A 23,969-nucleotide genomic window follows, 5' to 3' on the forward strand; every position below is an offset into this window, starting at 1 on the left:
AAGTCTTCTCTCGAGTGAAAAGTTTAATTTTTTGTTTTCAGACAGTTATTATCTGTCCGTCCGTCCGTCCAATGTAAGATAACTGTGCTGTAGTATCGGGCAAGGTAGAAGAATCTTTTTACCCATTCGCCGAGTGTACAAATTAGGTGGGTCGATAACATATTCCTGTCATGTGACACACATGCCGCCACCAGTGTCATATAGACGTGTTTTCCTGTAGAGGAATAGATTGACCTATGACCTGGCAATCAAATGTTTTCGGTTCCCATTGGAGAGGCACGTCCTTTCGTCTACTAATTGCATGGTTTTGCAGTGCGGTTGCAAAAGACAGACACTAAACTTATTACAGTATACAGAGACATCAATGAACGTACGGACAGATCATAACTTTTTTTAAAAATTAAAAAGACTTGAACCGAAAACCTCTCGTTCCGCAGCTGCTCACGCTAACCACGGCACTCCTGAGCTCACATTGTCCTTGATGTTACCTATCGGGCGCATGGACTACTTAGTTTGTATATTTTGCTTATTTTTTTCATAGTTCCACACAACTTCTTCCTGTTTTCTCGATTGATCTGTGTTCAGTTTTTCAAGGTCTATCCATTGTACCAACTTATAACTAAATCTTTGATGTGCAGCAACATGTACGCTGTGTGTTTTTGTATTACGAAAGTATACACTGGAATTCCACCAAACACTGCATGTTACTTTCCGAATCATTGAAATTGAGATTTCGATGCGCTTTTGTGAGCCGTTCGTAGCTCATGTCACACGATCTCGCCAGCCAATGACAGCCGATATTCAGAGCAAAGGACACGATGTAGTCAGCCAACAGCAACATCACTGGTAAGTAGCACAAACACATAAATAGAGAAAGTTAATAGTTTAAATTAATATACATAGTGTCACTACAAGAAAAGCAAAGCTTTCACATATAATATTGGTCTCAAGCTGCAAGAGAAGCTACGCTTTCGCATATACTGTTGATCTTTTTTGCACATATTACACTTTAAGATACATCACACAAATGTGCCAGTAAAATTTTTAATACTGACATAAATGTCTCACCTTCAGAGTTCGAAATTACTCTAAATGGCTCGTCATCAAAGAGTCGATCTTTAAACGAGAGTCAAACGCTCTGTGATTTAATAAATTCATGGTACATTCTTGCACGTAGTTCAAAGGATATTTACTTTGAAAGTAACGCTTTTCAAACCACCATTCGCAATATTTTCCCGCGACCTGTTAGAAATAGGTTCATTTCAGCATTTACCACAGAGCGCAGATAACAGACAACACCGCGCTTGGGTGGCTATCACGACGTAGGAAGCCCGTATGTAGATACGTGTAAAACACTGAAAGATCATACATTATGTAATAAAAGAAACAAGATATCAGAGGATACGGCAAGAGCATCAGAATTTTGTGAACCATATTAAAATGTGCACATTTAAAGTGCATACTTAAAGGGCACATTCCTATGTCCAGATTCCCAATGAAGTAGGCCTCGACCTGATATTAAGCTTTTCACTGTGGTTTTCGGGATGTAAATTTTCTTGGAGCACCAGTACTGTATAATATCATGTTTGGTTCTTTATTATGGCATAATGCCATATGTGCTAGAAAATGAAAGTGTGCACTTGAAATGCAGCGAACAGTTTAAACTACCCAGTACTGTGTTCCCAGTTCGCCGGTTTGACAGCCTGCCCCTCTTTAAGAAAATCTCAGAATTAATAGCGCTTAGGATTATTTGTAATCGAGAGAACAAGAACTCTTCAGAAAATCAGAACTCTTTATTTCTTATTAGTTAATAACTTGCTGTTTTGTGTGACATAAAATTAAATATAGGATATATAAAACCAATACTGACAAGAGCTAAGCAAGAAATTACACATTTCTTCAAACCTTAGCTCCTAGCATATTTTCTCTCTCTTATCTTGCTACAGCTTTACATGGCATGCTTTCCTTTCTGCGAAAGACTCTATTCCCAATAAAGTTCATCAAACGGCTACATGAGAAATCAAAATGTTGTTATCTAATACTGAAAAAGCTGTTAATACAAATAATACCCGAGACTGGTGTGGTTTCTCGATCTGATTACGTCTATTTTGTCACTGTCTGCTAGACAAAACAAAATAGGCCTTTCTAATATGGCAGCAATTTTGTAACACACCAAATATATGAGACTCTTTTGGCACAAATGGCCAATTTTATAACACGACAGAAGATAATACACGAAGTACCAATATCAAATGCCTATTACGCCTACTACAAGCAAGAAGCTTTATGTTAGGAAATAGTTTCACATTTCATTCATACGCACCAGCTTCTCAAGCATGAGATTGAAAAGTAGTATTACGAAATTTTTATATAAATTTGGAATCGTCTTATTCTTCCATAATTTGTGTGATGTCCCCATTTCTTCTCCTTCCTTTTTCTAACAAACAATCTCATCATCACCAATTCTGTAGCTATTGCTGCAACTGTCAAAATCTGTTCACCGATTAACTTCACTAACCCTGCCTGAATCACAGGTTTAGTTATCCTACAATTATTTTCCGGTTAGGTGTTATTACATGTTCGAACAACACGTTTTCCATGTTACTTCCAGAATAGACCTTATGCAGCTGCTAGCCGGGGACTGTACTATTGGTCCTTACTAGTGTAGTGATCTGGCCAAAACTTTTCTGTCAAAATTTCATTTTCTTGGATACACCAAGAAGATAGTACGTAATCTTCCTCACCTGTTATTCCTGTCAGTCGTTAATTTCCATTCTGGTAGTCTGAATCTATGGATTTTGCTAGTAATTATAACAATGCTGATCATTCGCAAACCCAATCAACCACATAATCAGGCAGCGACTGGCTTTAATCCGTTCGGCTTTACTCCCTCAGCTCGTGTAGCCCTGTCCCCTTTTGTCTGCGGAAAGTTTATTTCTAGATGCGACGAGGATTCTCCTGACAGAGACATCACGTACACTATGCATGCATTCATAAGTCAACTTATGTTTCATTCAGAAATCAACTTAAAATGTGTTAAAAAATACTCAAAAACTAACAGGAAAGCATTTCAAAATCATATGAAAAATCGACAGACAAACGTGCACTGGATGCTAGGCGCTTCGTGAAACAAGTTTTTGTCCTCAAGAATATGTATTTGGCGTCACCTTTTCCCGGTAGATTGGAGGCAATTTGTTGTTATGAAGCACTGCATAGTCTTCCTGCCTTTGACACATTTTCAATTGGCAGACGCTTACATGAGCACTGTGCGTCGTTGTTGTATATGACACATTTTCTTTGCAATTTAAGTTATTTTCGTTTTTTTCTCTCATTTATGTTGTATTGTTGAAGTATTATTCTGCAGTAGCGGGATACAGTAATATCCTTTGTTAGAGTATCGGTTCATACCAGTCAAAATTACAAAAATGTAAATGAAAACTAAAACAACGAAAAATTCTAAAAATATCCCGGGATTTTCCCGGTTTTCTCCCAGATGAAAAAATTCCCCAGGTTTTTCCCAGATCTCCCCATTGTTCCAGGTTGTATACATCCTGTAAATTCTGCATAAATTCTCTTCATTCCCTCTGGAACTTGTCACCATTCACACATCACAAGTGTTTCATTACCTTCACTCCAAAGAAGCTGCACCCCTGATTCTAAGGCAGGAAACCAGAACCAAAACTAAGTTTGAAAAGGCATTTTAAAGTATCAATGTTTAAAGTGAATTGAAATTTTGCACCACTCCATTTCCATACTGTGCCCATATTACAAGAGCTTTCAGCACATCAAGTTCAAAACAGTTTTCACAATGAAATGAATAGAGGCTTACATGTAATTATCAGTATAACTTTACAAAGAATATGTTGGTAATACCTGTCAGAAGTGGTGATGGGAATGTAAGATGGCAGAAGAGCTTATTTGTGTAGTCAATAAGAATGATGTTTTGGTTTGAAACACAGGTAAAACAAATATGGCATTTTCACACAACATCCTTTAGCAAAGCATGTATAGTTAGTGCGCTGGAACTGAAGTTTCGTGGAGAAACATGTGTACACAAAAACAGATAATAAACCATTACCACAAGTTATATCATTACATTCTTGAAGTTGTGATCTTTCTATGGAAACAAAATAATTATGGTACACAAGTTTTGCTTCCATGTATTACAGACCACTAATGATGTTTCATAGATAAAAGGAAGCAAAATGTGTATGACAACAAGGCCTTTACTCAGCTACATAGACGAACCACATCTCCAAGAAACTAAACGTATACAAACAACGAAGGAATTCCGGAAACCATAAGAATAATAGCACCCTGATTTTATTGAAATCAACTTGTCACACTAGGGCTAAAACACTGTTGGTGCACTCTTCAATGAAATGCATAAACAAATCCTGCTTTTGAGAGTACCTTCTGTGCCAGATGTGTCTGAACAAGTAACTGTCAAAAAGCTTTTTGCTTGTCTGGTTCTATGAAGGGCTCTCCTTATGACCAAACAGGTACCTTTGATCCTATTGTGTATGCACCTGTTTTGGAATCCTGAAATGTCACTTTATGGTGAACTGTAAAATGCTTGACCCCTTCATCATTCAGGGAGTTGTACAACCTAAAGCAGTCATAAATGACAATCATTCCTGGAAGGATGTACTCCCTGATGATACTGAGCAGCACCTTCTTCATATGTCTAGGAATAGCTTTTGAGAGGGGGGGAAAAAGCATTTGTGGAAATCTCTTTGGAGTCTTCTGAAAACCTATGTTACTGTTTTGTTCCCTCTGCCATATTTCTTCTTCTGAACATAGCCTCATCGATCTTGACAATGACTCCCATCGCCTACAGGTTTCTCACTTTCGTTGAAGAACACTGCAATAGATACTTCTCTGCAGAAGATTTTCCAATCCACTACTGTCTTTTGGGCGGGCGTGAGTCGTGCTTCGGTAGCTCAGATGGTAGAGCACTTGCCCGCGAAAGGCAAAGGCCCCGAGTTTGAGTCTCGGTCGGGCACACAGTTTCAATCTGCCAGGAAGTTTCATATCAGCACACACTCCACTACAGAGTGTAAATCTCATTCTGGATAACTGTTATTCATCGGTAACAAAAACGATTCTGCACTTTTTGAACAAGAAACAAGTAAATTGTAAAATTTTTGCAAAACTTAACTTCCTTACCTAAAACGACATTTTTTTTTTCTAATGCTGCAACTAACTCTGTGATCAGCCTGTTTGCAGTTCCACTGCACCCCATCTTCTCCGGATGCTGGATAGGATGCGGAGGCCCTATAGCATGGCCTACTAGATCACTGTACTTAAACCCCCTGGATTTTTAGGTCTGGGGGCATCTGAAAAGCGGTGTGTATGCTGAACCAGTTCCTGATGTGCAGACACTTCAACAACATGCTCACAACACCTGTGATGCTATTTGGAGAGAGACCAGCACATCCAAAAGAGGGGACAATACATGATGTGATGTGTGAAAGTGTGCACTACAACCCATGCAGGCCACTTTAAACAAATGTTTGTGATGTGAATGTGATGTAGCTCTGTACTATGTCTCAAGATGATTGTTTGTCATTGCAAGCACTCTGTCCATGTTCACAGGGCCTCTTTTCCTCCATTTCAGGTCGTGAAACTGTCCCTGCAGTTTGAACTCATCATTAACTTTACAAATGCATATCTTCAACTGGCTGTCATCAATGATACAAGCAAAGGTGTTACCAACATTTGTGCTATACCATGAATAAGAGAAGCACTTCAATGGTCCATAGTAAAGTTTAGCCAAATCACTGATTGAATAGGGATATGGAAGAGAAATATTTTGTAGAGGACAGAAAATTATTTTATTTAAGCACTGTATCTACATCAATTGTAATGTATTAGCAGAATAATCATAAGATTGTAAATGTCCACTGTCACTCCTGTGCCCATCTCTCTTTGCAGACACCATCCTCTTTGCATAAAAAAAGAAAAAATGTAATTTATACACTACACAGCAAATTCCCTTTACAAAAAAAAAAAGTCCTCACCCATCACCTGAAGTTTAGCTCCCAAAAATTCCCAAAAAATGTACATGTATCTCCTTTTCCTTTTAGGGTCTTTCTGCCACTACTTGTAAGTAAAGAAAATGCCCGATTAATTTTCAATTTGCAGTCCTCTGTCTCATTAAGTTTCCTTTTTAAGGAAGCTGAACTGCCCGAGGGTAACCCAAATGCTGTAACAGCAAAATCAGTATAAAATCATGTCAGTTGATCAATGGAGTCACTAGCAGTAATTTATTACAATCATGTGTTTAAAAAAAAAAAAAAAAAAAAAAAAAAAAAAAAAAAAAACATACCTTCATTTTCAGCATCAGTCTGTTCAAGTCTCATTATAAGTGCTGTCTTCAAGTTTCTTGATCTAAAACATAACAATATCAGAAGCATGTCAGTAAACCACAATGTATGATTCTAGAAACATACTGCTGTATGGTAAAGAGTAACCACAATATCACAGTAAAAAACAAATTTTCCCCACTGCATTGGTGCCAATAGTATAATTTTCCAGATAAGCATAGAACACAAAAGAATGGGTTAGAAGAGAGAGAGAGAGAGAGGTACTCATAGAATCAGTATCAGGTAAAATTTCTGGGAAAGCACATTAAGTCGCAGCTTAAGTCAACCGAGCATTTTACAGTAAGTGAATCACAACAGCATGCTGGGCAATATCTTAATTAGATTCACCATTAATCAGCTCATTCATCAGAGTGACATATTTTGCGCAAGCTGACTCCATAATAAGTAATGGTACAACAACTGGGGGACAACAGTTGAGAGAAAACCAGAAATATGACTGCCGATCACTTAACAGGTGGAAATATTGAAAAAACAAGAAATGCCAATTTACATGTACTGTGTTTGTTCATCACATTATTGGACAACTATAATGTCAAAAATATAATTACCTCTGTTTTTATTGTGTCATGGACCATATTCATCCAACAAGAATCCTGGCATTGTTTCAAATACAAACCATGTTGGCGTGTAAAAATCATTCATCCTATCTCCACTTTTCAGATGAGCGTTTTCTAAAGGACACCATGAAAGGGTCTTGTCTTTTCAGTTCTTGAACAGAAAACTTCATGTTCCTGTTGATTTCAATTGTTTTCCAGGTATCACAAACAGTATATCGGTTCTTATGATGTGGTGACCATGAATTCCACATCACTGGTTCATTTTTACAGTTGCCCAGAAACTCGAGGAGTTTTGTTATACCATTCCATAGCTATAAAATAAATGAAGTGGAATATGATACACAATACTTTTAATGAGGAACTAATTCAAATTACTGAATTGATTGCTAATACATATAAAACTTCAATGACTCACAATGACATAAACCGCAAGGGCATTACACATGTTTACAAATGGTATAGTGCACTAAATAAACAAAAAAATAACAACTGTACAACACATTTGTGATATGGCCCTATGAAAAATAATATACAATACTTAAGTATAAAATACTATCTACTTACAGCTGTTTACATGCCCATGTGCTATATTTTTAATGACAAAATGAAGCTACCAGTTACAGAATTTATTATTCCATACATATAACCTAACCCAAAATTGAACTGCATCTGTAGCTGTTTGCCCTCGAGTACTTCCAAATCTGAATGTCTGGATGCCGAACCAAAGCACTGGTTGGAGAATGTTTACTTCTTTTGATGTGTATCAAAAGACACTTCTTTTGATGTGTATCTGCTTGATTGGGGCTCGGCATCTGTCAAATGCTGCATGTGTGATATCGCCGTTAGATATGCTATTTCTGCAGATGACAAGTAAATCTGAAGTGACACACACGAAAATACAGAGCATTTTTTTCTGCAGACAATGATTAAATAAATGTGAAATGGTTTAAATAAGTGCACACGCATTACGCACCATTGCAATATGTTAACTAAGTTGGGCTCTTCCAGGTGACGGGGATTCTACAATTAGCACACTGAAATCGCCGACTACCTACTTTTAACAGTTCACTCGTTACCTTCATTAGATTATGAACAAGTTATTGTTTAACTTCTTTCATGACATGCAACCAGCCAAATACACAGATTCCATCCCCTTTGTGTTCTACTAATGCATAACAAGCATTCGAATATACATGTTCACGGATGCGGTGTTAATGCACCCTGAACAGAAATAACCTGTCTGCGGCATTTTGGAGTGCTTATCTGCTGCAAACATGTGAGTGTATGGTCATTAATCATACCACATTCATTGTGGCACCTATTGTTCGTTAACTAATCTTGATAAGTACAGCACTGGTGGCGAAGTGAGCACAAGATCTGGACAGGACACTAAATCGATTAGTCGTCCTTAGCTCATGCCTGATGGGAAAACTGGATACGGTAAGTGCGCAGTGGTGAAACAGGTAATCATAGATTTTATTGCACCATTCTTAGCTTCAGCCAACAAGCTTCTTGTATACTTCAAACATGCACTTCGTCTTTCTCACGTAACATGCACAGCTTATAGGGTGACGTGCCTAACTTGTTCACCTCGTGTATCTTTCAAATCGTTAAAGAAGCTAGCATTTAATGTTTACAAACTGATGAATAGTCAAACTGCTTATCTGATAATTGAGCAGGCGGAGACAACACTTCAACACTCTTTAAAGCATATTGGGTTACAATAGTGTACGTGGACCACTGGATTTATCCAGAGAATGTACAACCGGCCGTAAGGATGTAGAATAAGTCAAATTACACGTCAACTGGCAGACGCTGACACCTAAGTATATACATGCATTGGTGAAAAAAAGTCACAACACCAAAAAATAATTGATATAAAGTAATGAAATATTGGGAATACATTCAAATAGGTAACATATTTAAGTGATTAACATTGCAAGATCACAAGTTAATGTAAGTGCAAAATAAGCCACTGCAAATGTGAAATTCCAGTACATTAATAATCAGTGTAACAGCAGGAATGTTGAATGCAAGCGTGCAAATGTGCACGTGTAATGTCATACAGATGCTGGACGTTAGTTTGTGGAATGGAGTTCCATGCCTGTTGCACTCGGTTTGTCGATACAGGGGCTGATAACGTTGTGGATGACGTTTTTCGATGATGCCTCCTATGAGCGTGACTGGAAACAGATCTGATAATTGAGCAGGCCGAGACAACACTTCAACACTCTTTAAAGCATGTTGGGTTACAATAGTGGTACATGGACAAGTGTTAACCTATTGGAAAGCACCTACTGGAATGCTGTTGACGATTGGCAGCACAACAGGGCAAATCGCCACTTCGACGTACAAATTTGCAGTCAGGGTGTGTTGGATAGTCACGAGAGTGCTCCTGATTTCATACAAAATCACACCCCAGATCATAAATCCTGTTGTAGGTCCAGTGTGTCTAGCATGCAGAGAGGCTGGTTGCAGACCCACAACTAGCCTCTTGATAACCAACACACAGCCATCACTGCCACCCAGGCAGATCCAGCTTTCATCAGAAATCAAGACACAACTGAAGCTGCACACAACTGAAGTCGCAAGTGGTAGTGGTTTACTGTCAGTGGAATGCATGTTACAAGGCACCTGGCTCAGAGCCATCCTTAAAGTAACCAATTTGTGACAGTTTTTTGTGTCACTGTGATGCCAACTGCTGCTTAAATAGGTGCTTATGGACGCAATATGAGGGACCCAAGCCATATGCAGCACACAATGGTCTTCCCTCTCGACAGTGCCACATGGCCACCTGGAGCCTGGTTTTCTTGTGACTATATTCTCATGACCACTGCTGCCAACAGTCATAAACAGTGGCTCCCTTCCTGCCAAGTCTTTCTGCAATATTGCAGAATGAACATCCAGCTTCTCATAGCTCTATTACGTGATCTGATTCAAACTAAGTGAGATGGAATATCAACTCACCACATTCAATCTAAAAGGTAACAAACACAACCGTTACAGTGTGTGTTTCAAGCAAACCTGACTTGCACTCTGGCACCACTAGAATCACTCTTGTGCAGCTGGTGCAAATAGACATCATCTTTCAGATATAGAAGCATGCTTACCACCTTTCATTTGTGTCGCGTAACTCCTCCTTGGGGTTGCGATTTTTTTTTTCCTCCCAGTGTATAACTTGACACCAACATTTCTCATCTGTCTACTTAGTGGAAAGATTAAATCTCGTTTCTTGTAAACAAAGAACAGAGCTGAATGAAAACGGAGTCTGGTAGCGTCTGACATTGCAGGTATTGACTGATTAAAAAAAAAAAAAGTTTAAAAAACACAACTCTTATTAAACACTTCTCCTGATCACATGACTACGTATAAAGATTGCAGCACAAGATTTGTGTTAGCAGCAAATAGGTTTACCAACTGCCTGGTTTTTTTTCCGGCTTTCTCCAGGCATGTCCTTTTTGATGCTTTATTATTGTTTTTCAGAAAAGTCTGGCTTCTTGCTAATGAAGACACATTTCATTACTTGACAAATTTCGGTGTAACGCAATTGTACTGAATTTTAAGCTGCACACCCTTAGCTAAGTATTTCTTCATGAGGTTTGCTATCCTTGGTGTAACTTTCAGAGAAACATTGCATTCATAGTTGACATATATGATATCTCGATTCAAGGTACTGTAGTTTGTCTAGCACTGTTCAGGTATTTTTATAACTGACATGTACAATGTCTCAATTTGGGATGTTGTTTGTTTAGCACTATTTCCAAGCTCTGAAACAGAAACCTGTTAGTTAATGTCTGATTTGACAGGCCCAAAGTAAGAAGCCACTATTTGCACTCTAAGAAAATTTTGGGTATTGGTGAAAAAGTGCACAAACTATTGGAAACCTAGTAGATTTCTTTCACCAAAAATTTGGAAAAAATAGTTTAAAAAATCTGCATAGTAGCCCACTATTACACGCACATTGGCTATTTAAATGTTTTTTGAACATTGGAGGTTTTACAACAGATTAATGAAAATGACAAGTTTTGCAAGACAATGGGCTAGCCATCTACTTTTTCTGTCAGCTTGTAAAAACTGCTATTTCCACAATTTGGAAAAGACAGAGGCGGGTTGATAAGATACCAAACTTCCTCAAAATTATTATTATTACTATTTTAATGAAGTGTTCCCACTAGCTTCGAACTATAGGTAAACTGATAGCAGTTCACAAGTAATAGTTGAAAAATTAAACAATACAGTACTGTAACATCAAAATATGATGAAGTAAACCAAATGACTTTGTAAGGAGTTATTCAACATTCACTTTGCACAAACTCAAAAATAAAGCAATATATTTCTTGCACTGTAGAAAAAGTATGTGAGTCAGTAATATTCAACAGTGTGATAAAGTCTAGTAAGCATGCAGTAAATCCTGGCTTACAGATGAAATCCACTTCATCCTCTTTCATTATATCAAAATTAATCTCAGTGTCATTTTCTTCATTGTAATCCACACAGCCTACTTTCACAGCAACATCAGCAGCAGAGAGCATTCTGTAGAACTGCAACTTATTGTTTGCATCCCAGTGTACATCAAGGGAGACATAAAACTTGTATATGTTTGGCACTGCGTCAGTTTGGGGGCAAAGTGAAAGTTGTATTATTCTTGAAGTATAAAGTTACTCAAAACTGCTAAAAATTCTTTTTATTACTATGACCTGTTTTTACAGATACACGCTGTCACCATCAGATCTGAAAGTTTCAAAAACAAACATCCCAAGTGAAGGTAGCTTAAACGTACACATTTTCATATAATCACTATGTACACTACTTACTGTGTACTTAACTTGTAACAGCATTCATTGTACATGCTTGTTACATTACTGAAAGCCATATAGTGATGTTTCATCAAATAAAACATGGCAGGGAATATTAGCATGTCACAAATAAAATAACAAACAACTAACACACACAACATACTGCACCAATGATTGATAAATTTTGATACATGTGCCACACTGCAGTTATGTCCTCTCCAATCTCATTAAAACTGTTTTCAACACAATTTGCATAACATTTCAATTTAAGGATGTCGGTATTTGTCTTGCAAATAGTTACCTTGATGATCTTTTCTTTTAGGACTTTTGATATGGCTATGTGCTGATGAATAATCTGAATTATGTTTATTCCAAATTTATTTTTTTTAAAAATGGCAGTCTATTATAAGTTTACATGTAAGGTAATGAATGACAATGTATGTTTCATTGTAAATTTTAACAATGTAAGAAAAGGTAGATTGCTGCTTACCATAATGATGACTTGTTAAGTTGCAGACAGGCACAATTAAAAGACGCTTACATACAGCTTTTGAACACAGCCTTCATCAGTGAAAGAGAAACAATACCATTAATATAGACAAGCAAGCACAGCTCACACACACCTGACCACTAACTCTGGCACCTCGGGCCAGAATTCATATCATGTGGGATGGAAGCAGCAATCTGGGAGGGGAGAAAGACACTGTCTGGCAGAACATGCAGGGACTAGAATGAATGCCAACAGGCTCAGTGTCAGGGGGTTATGAGGCAGGTAGGTTGGGAATAAAAGGAGAAAAGTGGGGAAGGATGCATGGGTGCATTGGCAGAGGATGGCAAACAAAGAGGGTGGGAGACGAGAATGGTGACAGGACAGAGGGGATGGAAACTGTTGTGTGGAGGGTGTGGAGACAGTATGTTACCCCAGGTTGAGGCTGGGATAATTATGGGAGCAAAGAATGTGTTGTAAGGATAACTCCGATCTGTGCAGTTCAGAAAAGCTAACATTGGAGTGGAGGAAATAAGAGGGCTTGGATGGTGAAGCAGCCATGGAAATCAAGCATGTCATAATCTGCTGCATGTTATGCCACAAAGTGGTCAATACTTCGTTCTTGGCCACAGTTTGGTTGTGGCTGTTAATCCTGGTGAACAGCTGGTTGGCAGTCATACAAATAACAAAAGCTGTCCAATAACTGCAGCAGAGCTAGTAAATTTCATGGCTGCTTCCACAGGTGGCCTGGCCCCTGATGGGTTAGAATGAACTTGTGACACAACTGGAATAAGAAGTCTGGGTGCGTAGATTGGGCACATCTTGCACCTCGGTCTTCCACGGGGATATTATTCTTCTGGCACGGGGTTGGGATTGGGAGTTTCACAGGTATGGACAAGGTTGTTGTGGAGGTTGGGTGGGCAACACAATACCAGTGTTTCACTGTAAATTTTACTTTTAAAAAAATGACATTGTATATTTTCAAAACACAATGTTATTTTAAAGTTGTGATTAGAAATGTTACATAAATTGTCTTGAAAATAAGTTCAATGAGACTGGAAGGAAGACATAATTACTGCGTAGTACATGCTGCTCCGCTGTGGACCATGATCACATATACAAAACGCGTTAAGCACCCAACTCCGTGAAACTGTGAGAATAATCCTTGGAACACTACGACCAACCCCCATTTCATGGCTGCCGGTCTTAGCACATATTGAACCTCCACACATCTCACAACAAGCAGCAGCTCAGCATACACATTCATACCCTACCCATCCACCAATATATTCTTACCAACGACTATTCAAATCCCAAAAACCCTCCAAAATGCACAAAGTAACAACTGAGGCTGTGAAGACTGCATGCAGAGAGAGTGGCAAAAAATAGTTGTGAAGAACAGCAGTCTGATGGCTGACCCATCAGTGCAGACTGAACTGGATTTGGATGATGCAGAGAGTTAATTGCGAAGTGGGGACTTGCTTAAGATCCCAAGTGTGATCGTGGATTGGAACAGACTGTGGACGGTATTTTAAGCTTTGATGTGTGTGGTTTTATTGACGAATGTCTTAATGAAAGCCACATAATTACAGACAACACCTAAGATTGGCTATTACAAAAAGCAATATGCTGGTATTGTAATAATGTACATCAGTGTGCCTTGTTGTTTTTTGTTTAGTTTGAAACTTATTTTCTATAAACTGGGTGTTGAAAACAAAATAAATAAATAAATAGGTAAACTTGTAATGAGAACACACCTAGCAAGCGCTTTTGTTCTGACCAATCAAAGGTATGTCTGAAAAATGGAAGGGCCAATAGCAAGCATTCTTTAATTGTTGAACCATGGTCAGCTCGGTGCTCAGTCTCTATATGAATTCTTTGACTGACAGAGACCGCACTGTCCTCAATCATGAATCTGTGACAACTTATGCACATTTCATTAAATACATCAGCTGAATTAATTATTACTTCCACAATGTGTATAATGCATATCTGGTAAAAATTAAGGACTTGTCCAAAATTCTCATATGTTTGTATACAATATTCGCTTTTGCCATGTACCTCGCACAAATGATGAAATTCTTGTATGCGTATGAGAAATACCACAACCGTTACCATCACTGTCACGTCTACATAAAAGCTAATCACTGAGAACACAGGTCAGAGGCTCTGGAGCAGTGATCTTGATGAAATTCTTTAGAAGCAATTGAACTCTCACAACAATGGAAAAATTTCATTAGTAGTGAGAACTTTGAACAGTTCATTAAAAATGCTAGAAAGTAGGCAAAAATCGTACCAGAATCGAAATTTTGCAAGATCATATTACAACAAGTAAAACAGGAAAAGGAAGAAGCACTGAGGGAATCTATCAATTTGAAAAAAGAAAATGAATTATTCAGATGTGAGTGTGCAGAACTGAAACAGGAAATTCAAAACCTGAAACACAAGGTAGGCATAATTCCCAGCATCTTGTATTTCTCAACATCTATTTTGCATACTAATTTGTTTACAGGTGAAATTTTGGGCTGCATTTAAAAAGACGACTTCAGAGGACCTACAAGAACTAATACAGAAGGTGAAATCAATGACACAGTGTGGTACTTGGAAGATGGAGGAGGTGAATCTCCTTTGGCTTCATTTCCAAATGCAAAAAATAAAAGTAAATTATACAATGTATAGACTGTCTAAATTATTTGTATACTATAGTGACTCTTTTCCTCCAGTACTCCAGTCTCAGTTCATCATTGGGTAATTTCCAAGAAGCCTTGGGTATCGAAGTCACACATGCTCACAGCACGGAATATATATCGAACACAGCTGGGGTTGCTATGCAATCTATCTCTGCGAGAACAATGAGTAAGTGGACCAATGCTTTTTTTACTTAAATCATCGGAGGAGGTAGGTGGATTAATGTTTTGTAATTAAATCATGGGAGGAGGTCAGGCCAGTGTTTTTTTAATTATATCATTTTATATCATATAATTATTTTATTATTATCATATAATTTTATTATTAACATAATTATTTTATATCACATTTTTTTTAATTATATCATGGGAGAAGGTACATGGATTAATGTTTATTACAGGGTTCCCACTCTTCCCCTAATATGAAAATTAGGGCCTTTTTAGGGCCTGTGAACACGTGTGTTCTAAAGGGAAAACTTAAACAAAAGAAGTGTGCAAATTTAAAATAAAATAAAATATTCACTAATTCCACTTTTTTTTACTTAGCAAAACCAATTAAAAGGCATTATGAGCCACTTTAAAATATGTATTTTATAATTACATTTTACTTTATAACACACTATACCACTATCTGTATGCACATTAATTATGATTATATATTCTAATTTACTCTCATATCATTAAGCACGGATTCAATTTTGGTGTTTATTCCTGTTAATTCTTTCTTTTTTGCCTTGGCTAATCTTCTGATTGGAAAACATATTTCATATCTCTCATATTTTCAGCCTTTTCTGCCAAATCATAAACACATTTCTCTAGTTCACAAATAGCATCTTCTAATCTACTCTTTTTGGTTTTCAATCCTTCTACTTCATCTGCCAACACTTTTCTTTTAGAACTTCACATTTCAGTTTGTCTCAATTTTTTCTGTTTTTCAAGATATGTCATGTATTTTTGCCTGCCATCAGCAGCAAATAAATGAAGTTCTTTGCTCACTTCAAAACTAGCTAATCCTCCAGTACATTTTAAGTGATCAGTTATTATTCTTTGGCCAATAAATGTTACGGTTTTCATATTTTTCACTTCTATTAATATGTTTGATGAGAAAGCTATTTCTACATCTGCTTAAGCAATAGGAAAAATAAATAACTTTTTGATGACACAGTTTTGAAAAAATTGGAGTCAAGAAGTTACTTAAAAAACAATCAAATCTTTCCTCTGAAGGACTAAAACTTTAAAGAGATCATAGTTAGATGATACTTGCTCACTTAGAAATTTATTATAATCTATCAGTAGGTCTTCACACTCATCTTCTCTAATAACTTTAGCCTTCATAAGCTTGCTTGGCACCAATTTCACGTTAGCACAACAATAATGCCATTTGCCTTGAATCTAAGAAAGATAAACTTTGGAACATTAATGAGTTAATGGGAGAGTTTTCTAACAAGTTTTTAAAACTAATGAAATAAAAAAAATCATGAGCATCACATCTTAAATTAATGATACCTTTCTCAGACACTTTTTCTCAAAAAGTAATTTTTTTGCTATTAGATCTCCTAAAAAGCCTAAGCTAATTTTATGAATTTCTGTGTGGATAGATTTATCTTGCAAATCAAATTCTGATAGTTTGTTTGCAGAGGTCAGTTTATCTGTGCATTCTTTGATTCATTAATGTTTTTCTCTTTTTGTTTGTAAACTACAGAATTTGGTGTTTTAGTCCCTTCTTTGTTTTTTTGGTTAAAAATTGAATTTAAGTTAACCGCAGCTGTTTCTTTGATCATTATTAACATCGTATATCTCTTACCTAAATAAAGAAATTAAAATGGAGTTTTCATTAGCTACCGTATGTATACGGAATTTCATGGAAGGAATGTTAAATTTGGATACACATTTATTATTAAGGTCTTTCTGAAAGATCATACAGTCAGATCGTTCCATAAAATTTTTGTAGTACAGTACACCTTCTAAAATCCGGGCGTAAACCATCGATCACCTAGTGCAATTTATACAATGTTCTAAGTACATTGCTGCTGAATTCATAAATTGGATTTCGTGCCGTCCATAAATAAATGCAACGAGATTTACGTACCCCCCCCCCCCCCCCCCCCTGCCGAACATAATTTTTACGTCGCAGTTTCCAGTTTTGTCTGGTAGGGACGCAGTTCTCGCATCGCATAAACCAACTAGACTATGTGATCAAAAGTATCCAGACAACCCCAAAAACATACGTTTTCATATTAGGTGCATTGTGCTGCCACCTACATCCATGTACTCCGTATCAGCGATCTCAGTGGTCATTAGACATCATGAGAGAGCAAAATGGGGAACTCCGTGGAACTCGTATAATTCGAACTTGGTCAGGTGATTAGGTGTCACTTGTGTCATACGTCCATAGGTCCACTGTTTCCGGTGTGATAGTGAAGTGGAAACGTGAAGGGACACGTACAGCACAAAAGTGTACAGACCGACCGTGTCTGTTGACAGACAGAGACGCCGACAGTTGAAGACGGTCGTATTGTGTAATAGGCGGACATCTATACAGACCATCACACAGGAGTTCCAAACTGCATCAGGATCCACTGCAAGTACTATGACAGTTAGGTGGGGGGGTGAGAAAACTTGGATTTCATGGTCGAGCGGTTGCTCATAAGCCAAACATCACGCCAGTATATGCCCAAAGATGCCTCACTTGATGTAAGAAGCGTAAACATTGAACGGTTGGACAGTAGAAAAACGTGGTGTGACGAATCACGGTACACAATGTGGGGATCCGACGGCGGGCTATGGGTGCGGGGAAATGCCCAGTGAACGTCATCTACCAGTGTGTGCAGTGCCACAATAAAATTTGGAGGTGGTGGTGTTATGGTGTGGTCGTGTTTTTCATGGAGGGGGCTTGCATCCCTTGTTGTTTTACATGGCACTATCACAGAACAGGCCTACACTGATGTTTTAAGCACGTTTTTGCTTCATAGTGTTGAAGAGCAATTCGGGGATTGCGATTGCATCTTTCAACATGATCGAACACCTCTTACTAATGCACGGCCTGCGGCGGAGTGGTTACATGACAATACGATAATGGATTGGCCTGCACAGAGTCCTGACTTGAATCCCGCAGAACACCTTTGGGATGTTGTGAAACGCCGACTTCGTGCCAGGCCTCACCGACCGACATCGATACCTCTCCTCAGTGCAATACTCCGTGAAGAATGGACTGTCATTCTCCAAGAAACCTTCCAGCACCTTATGCCTGCGTGAGTGGAAGCTGTCATCAAGGCTAAGGGTGTGCCAACACGATATTGAATTCCAGCATGGAGGGCGCCACGAACTTGTAAGTCATTTTCAGACAGGAGTTCGGATATTTTGGATCACATAGTGTATGTTCTCGTTGGCTCATGGTTGCTGCCGATCGGTCACACTGCGTGCACGGCTTCCCACTCAAACGATATGTACCCTAGTTTACAGGTTTGCTGCCTCAGTAACATGGTATGAGATGTTGCCGTTCAAATGCACTACATAAATAGAAAGTACTAACGAAACTGCTTATTTTGATCCATAATTTTAGGAGTAGCAAGTTATTTGAGGCATCAGAATCCTTAACACATACGCACTGTACAAAGCAATTCTAATTAAGGTGGGAAATAACACTATAACAAATCCTGCTCTGATTTCAGAATCATTTAACAATTTTTTTTATAAATATATCAAAATCAGTTGCAGATGTAGATGGTTATACCAAAAAAGTAAAACTAGGTCAGAGGGCAGAAGAATGCTTTAACAAATTTAAAAAATTTCAGCCAAAGATGTAGAGAACACTATATTGCAGCTCAAAAACAAAAATTCCGCAGGGTGGGATGGCATACCTACTAAAGTAGTTAAATCAGCTGCCAAGATAATAGCTCACCCCCTTTCCTCAATAATCAATAAATCACTCGAAGAAGGCCACTTTCCAGACGCCCTGAAGCATGCAGAGGTAAAACCTTTGTTCAAAAAAGGCTCAAGAGAAGATATGGGGAACTACCGCCCAATTTCTATTCTCCCAATTTTCTCAAAAATATTTGAAAAAGTGGTAGTAATACAAATAAAAAAATTTATAGAAAAATCAAACATACTGTCAGATAATCAATACGGCTTTCAGAAAGGCAAAAACACAGTAGACGCCATAAATGAGTTTGTGAAAAAAATTTGTTCTGCCTTAGACAAGTCTAGCAAAGTTGCAGGATTGTTCTGTGACCTCACAAAACCATTTGATTGTGTAAACCATAAATTTCTCCTGTATAAAATGGAAAAATACGGAATTGGAGGTCGTGTTTTAGAGTGGTTCAGGTCATATCTCACAAAGAGAAAACAAAGAGTAGTTATATCATCAAGCAAGGGAAATTTCTTCTCTGAATGGATGATTATTTCACAAGGCGTTCCACAAGGCTCTATTCTGGGTCCAATTTTATTCTTACTTTACATAAATGACTTGCCACTAAACATAAATTCACACTCAGCTTTATTCGCTGATGATACGTCTGCCCTCATCGAAAGCAATCACTCAGAACAAATTCCCTCAACTGTCACAAATCTACTAGACAGTTTAGAAAACTGGTTCCAACTAAATGCGTTAAAATTGAATATTGGAAAAACACATTTACTACAGTTTAAAACTAAAAACTGTAAAATAAATGAAATTCATATTGCCTGCAGAAACCAGGAACTGAAAGAATCAGATTGTGTTAAATTCTTAGGAATACATTTGGACCAAAATTTATCCTGGTCTTCACATATAGAATACTTGGTAAACAAGTTAAACAGCCTGACCTTTGCTATGAAGATTTTGTCATACTCAACTAGCATGGAGATAAGAAAAGTAGTTTATCACAGCTATTTTGAAGCTGTTATAAGGTATGGCATTATCTTTTGGGGTAATACAAGCAAAATCATTAGAATCTTAAAATTACAAAAATCAATTGTTAGAAATATGTGTAATGCAAGACCAAAAGAATCTTGCCGCCCACTATAAAGAAATCTAAAAATATTAAGTGCCCCCTGTTTGTACATCTATGAACTGATTATTTTTGTGTACAGTAACCCTACGTTATCCACAGACAACAATTTTAAGCATCAATACAGCACTAGAAATAAGACAAACTTCATGCTTCCTACTCATAGATTAAAGTTATATGCACAAACACAGAATATATGGGCATGAAAATCTACAACATGCTAAAAAAGAAACAAATAAACAGCATGGAGCTAGGGCAACTGAAACCAAACCTGCACAAGTTACTAGTGGAGAAATGTTGTTACTCCATAGAAGAATTTATGAATGATGATGTGGAAGTCGAGCAAGGAAACATCACCTGTAAATTAAGCTTAGCAGTTTTGTGTAAAATAAATGATTTTAAAAATGTTTACTACGTAAACACTGCTGTTCTATATTACTTTGTGATACATGTAAACTGGAGTGTTGATATGTTGTTTTTGTAAAACTGTATATACAAATTGAAATTGTAATGTAAATGTAATGTTGACGAGTCCCCAGTACATCAGATCTGTGATTTGACTTTGTACGTTATGGGATAATAAAAATTCTGATTCTGAATGCTGGAGCCGCTTTGCGAATGCTGGAGCCGCTTTGCGCCTATCGTGCCGAAGCAATGCGTGCCGATGCTTCGTATATTTTTCTTGCTAAAATGCGCACTAATGCGTTGATCAAATTAGCGGCTTCGTAATTTTATCCTGCAACTATCCAAGATGCCGCAATCAAATTCCAGACTTGTGTCAAATTTCTTTACTTCTACAAATGTGCTAGCAAATTATTTCCTGCATGTATGAATGTAGTACAATAACAACTTTTCATTCAGTCAGAACGTGGAAGCAGCTCGAGAACATCAGTCGAAATGAGCAAAGCTAATCAGGTCACACAGCAGAATATTTAGCGTGCTAAGCCACAAAGGTATCGCCAGCAGGGCGACAGCTGGTACGCATCGCGAATATTAGCGACGATAGCCGATAATGGCTGGTTACATTTGCGCGAAGCTTCGTTATGAAAGCTGTAGGTGCAGCTCCAGCAGAAAGAGCAAACGAACCTTACAGCTAGCCACAAAGGCGGTTTATAGGATTTGAAGAAAAAATTGCTTGTAGGCCAAAATTACTACAGTTTTTGTGGTATCTCTTGATGTAAATGTTCGAGATATTTTGCTTGCAGACGCGCACGTCGATTGTTTGCTATTTCGTTTACATTCTTGCACTAACGAGAACAATGATAAATAAAGAAAACTATATTTCTATGTAGTGGTCTTTCTTTCAGAAAACTGTGGAAAAGAAACTATCATCTTCCGGACAGAATACAAACTAGCTCTTTACATATTCATATTTTTTTTATAATTAGAGTAACCGGCTCGAGAACAGCTTACGCGAACCACAAATTATACGGATCGGTATTTTAAATGAAAACAACGAGATGATTTCAATTAATTCCCGTTTGTTTTGTTTCCCGTCACATACTGCAAGTATATTTTCACTTACAAATGAATCAAAATAAGCTAGCACCAAACAATCGACTCGTCTTTCTAATCCGAAATTATGTGAAATCTATAATCGACGAGCACCAGCTATTCAGAATTTGAGAGGTTGTTCTGTATTAACTGTTTTATCACAAACTTATTTCCCTGTATAACGTTCTTCACCATAATAAAATATATAAGGACGAAAACGATGGAAAATGTACTTACTGCTCTTATGTAGTTCTAACGAGGATTCTCCCATCTTTCCAAGCGCAAAATCTTCGTTGTATACAATTCAATTTGCTTTGAATTTATCATCCGATGGCGTAATCCAAATCCTGAATTCTTTTTCTAACCAAAGACGGTTTAAAACGTATTTGTACACTGTGGGCACTCACTCATGGGCGGTAACATTCAAAAAACGACTCACTCAACAGAAGCAGTAATCTAATTCTCAAATTAATCTTTTGTTAACCAAAGACGATAAATAGGGGAACCAAGAACGCTGGGTACGCGAGATTCTGCCCTGACGTCAAATGCTTAGACGGAGATCGAGGATGCCGTGGGGTTAACTCGTATTCTTTCTTGGCTGTAGTTGCCGTATAATCCGCAGCGCCTGTAGCGTACTCCATGTCAACTACTGTCAATAAAGAATAGGCACTTACCCTCGTCGCGTCTTGGGTCTCCTATGCAAGTGACGTCAGGGATGCGTTGCTACCCAACGCTCCTCGTTATTCACCCCAAAGACGATTAGAAATACATTTGCCCAGCATGGAATTTTTATATTTTCACTAAAGGGTACTCAACAAAATCTGCGTTAAAGAACTAAAAGAGCTCTAGCCCACAGGGTAATAACGGTAAGCACTCAATGGAAAGGCGATGCTTGATTCAGTACGGCATTTATTCTTCTCCTTGCTTGTTCAAAACTAGCAGCAGCAGCGATGGGAAAAAACCATTGTTTCCCATGTTTGGGATCGTTAAATTACAACAGTCTTATTTTAATTTCACATGTTTTGCTGCAAAAAAGTCCGATACCGCATCTGGCGCTCACCGTCCATATAATGCGGTCAACCTTGTTACAACCGTGAGGACAACAAACCGTAGTTGCTGGTAAAAAGTGCGCGCATCCGTAGGTTGCTAGGACTTTCCCTTTTACCACGACCTATGTTCTTTCCGTTGCGAAATTATATATGGGCGGCAAACTTTTGTTTACCTTCTTGGTTGCTCTCTCATATATGTACGATTATTTCCACAAGTACACTGAGAGAAAAAGCAATGAAACTTAAAAAAAAAAAAGGATTTTATACCATTTTTTGGGCCTTAAAATTTTAGTGGCCCCTACAAAGGATTTTGAAAATTATGGCCTACTTAAAGCGAGTGGGAACACTGTATTAACACGTGGGATCTCGACTAAGTCTATGATGACGATTCAGAAGCTTTGGAATTTTTAAAAACTTGCGATCAAAGAAGTGTGAAGGGGCAGATAACAAACCTTCGGAATTTCTAAAAGATCAATCAGTTTGGCTTTCGGAAAGATAAAGCCATCACATGCGTGTTCTCATGTTACGACTGATAATAGAATTAATACCTCAGAAAAACCAAGATTCATGAGGTTTGTCGACCTCGAAAATGCGTTTGACAATGTAAATCGTGCAAGATATTCGACATTCGGAGAAAAATAGTAGTAAGCTGTAGGGAAAGATGGATAATATGCAGCATGTAAAGGAGTGAAGAGGGAACTATAAGACTGGTAGATCCGAGCAAAGTGATTGCATTAAATACAATATCACACAGGGATGACGTTTTTCTCTCCTACCGTTCAGTCTCTACGCGGGAGAAACTATGTGGGAAATGAAAAATGGCTCTAAGCACTATGAGACTTAACATCTGAGGTCATCAGTCCCCAAGACTTAGAACTACTAAAACCAAACTAATCTAAGGACATCACACACATCCATGCCCCAGGCAGGATTCGAACCTGCGACCATAGCAGCAGCGCGCTTCCGTGGGAAATGAAATAAAGGTTCAAGAGTGGGATCAAAATTCAGAGTGAAAGGGAATCAAAGTTAAGATTCGCTTATGATGCTGCTATCCAGGGCGGAAGTAAAGAATTACACAGGGTGTTTTGAATGGCATGAATAGTCTGATGAATGCATAATATGGACTGAGAGTAAACCATAGAAAGAAGAAAGTACTGCGGAATGTCAGAAACGAAATTAGCGATAAATTGGTGTCAAAATTGAGGATCATGAAGTAGAAGATGTTAAGGAATTGCTACGTTGGAAGCGAAATAACACATGATGCACGAAGCAAGGAGGACATTAAAAGTAGTCTAGCATGGGCGAAGAGGGCATTCCTGGCAAAGAGAAGTATGCTAGCATCCAACAGCAACCCTAATCAGAGATGGAAATTTCATGGTAGTAATCATGGACTGCAGAGAAACCGAAAAAAAAAGAGTCGAAGTGTTTGAGATGTAGTGTTGAAAGTAACGTGGATTAATAAGATAAGAAATGAAAAGGTTCTCCACAGAATCGGTGAAGAAAAGAAATCGCGGGAAACACT

General features: G+C 37.9%; 1 long non-coding RNA gene across 1 annotated transcript; it reads right to left on the minus strand.

Moving 5' to 3' along the window:
* Positions 1-5,811: 5,811 nt before the first annotated feature.
* Positions 5,812-22,277, minus strand: LOC126292141 (uncharacterized). Its single transcript, XR_007552017.1, has 4 exons — positions 21,636-22,277; positions 6,938-7,257; positions 6,332-6,393; positions 5,812-6,208 (listed from the first exon to the last, which is right to left on the minus strand). It is a non-coding gene; the product is annotated as an uncharacterized LOC126292141 (long non-coding RNA).
* Between the last annotated feature and the right edge of the window lie 1,692 nt (positions 22,278-23,969).

The sequence above is a fragment of the Schistocerca gregaria genome, chromosome 9 (assembly GCF_023897955.1).
Source record: "Schistocerca gregaria isolate iqSchGreg1 chromosome 9, iqSchGreg1.2, whole genome shotgun sequence".
NCBI lineage: Eukaryota > Metazoa > Arthropoda > Insecta > Orthoptera > Acrididae > Schistocerca > Schistocerca gregaria.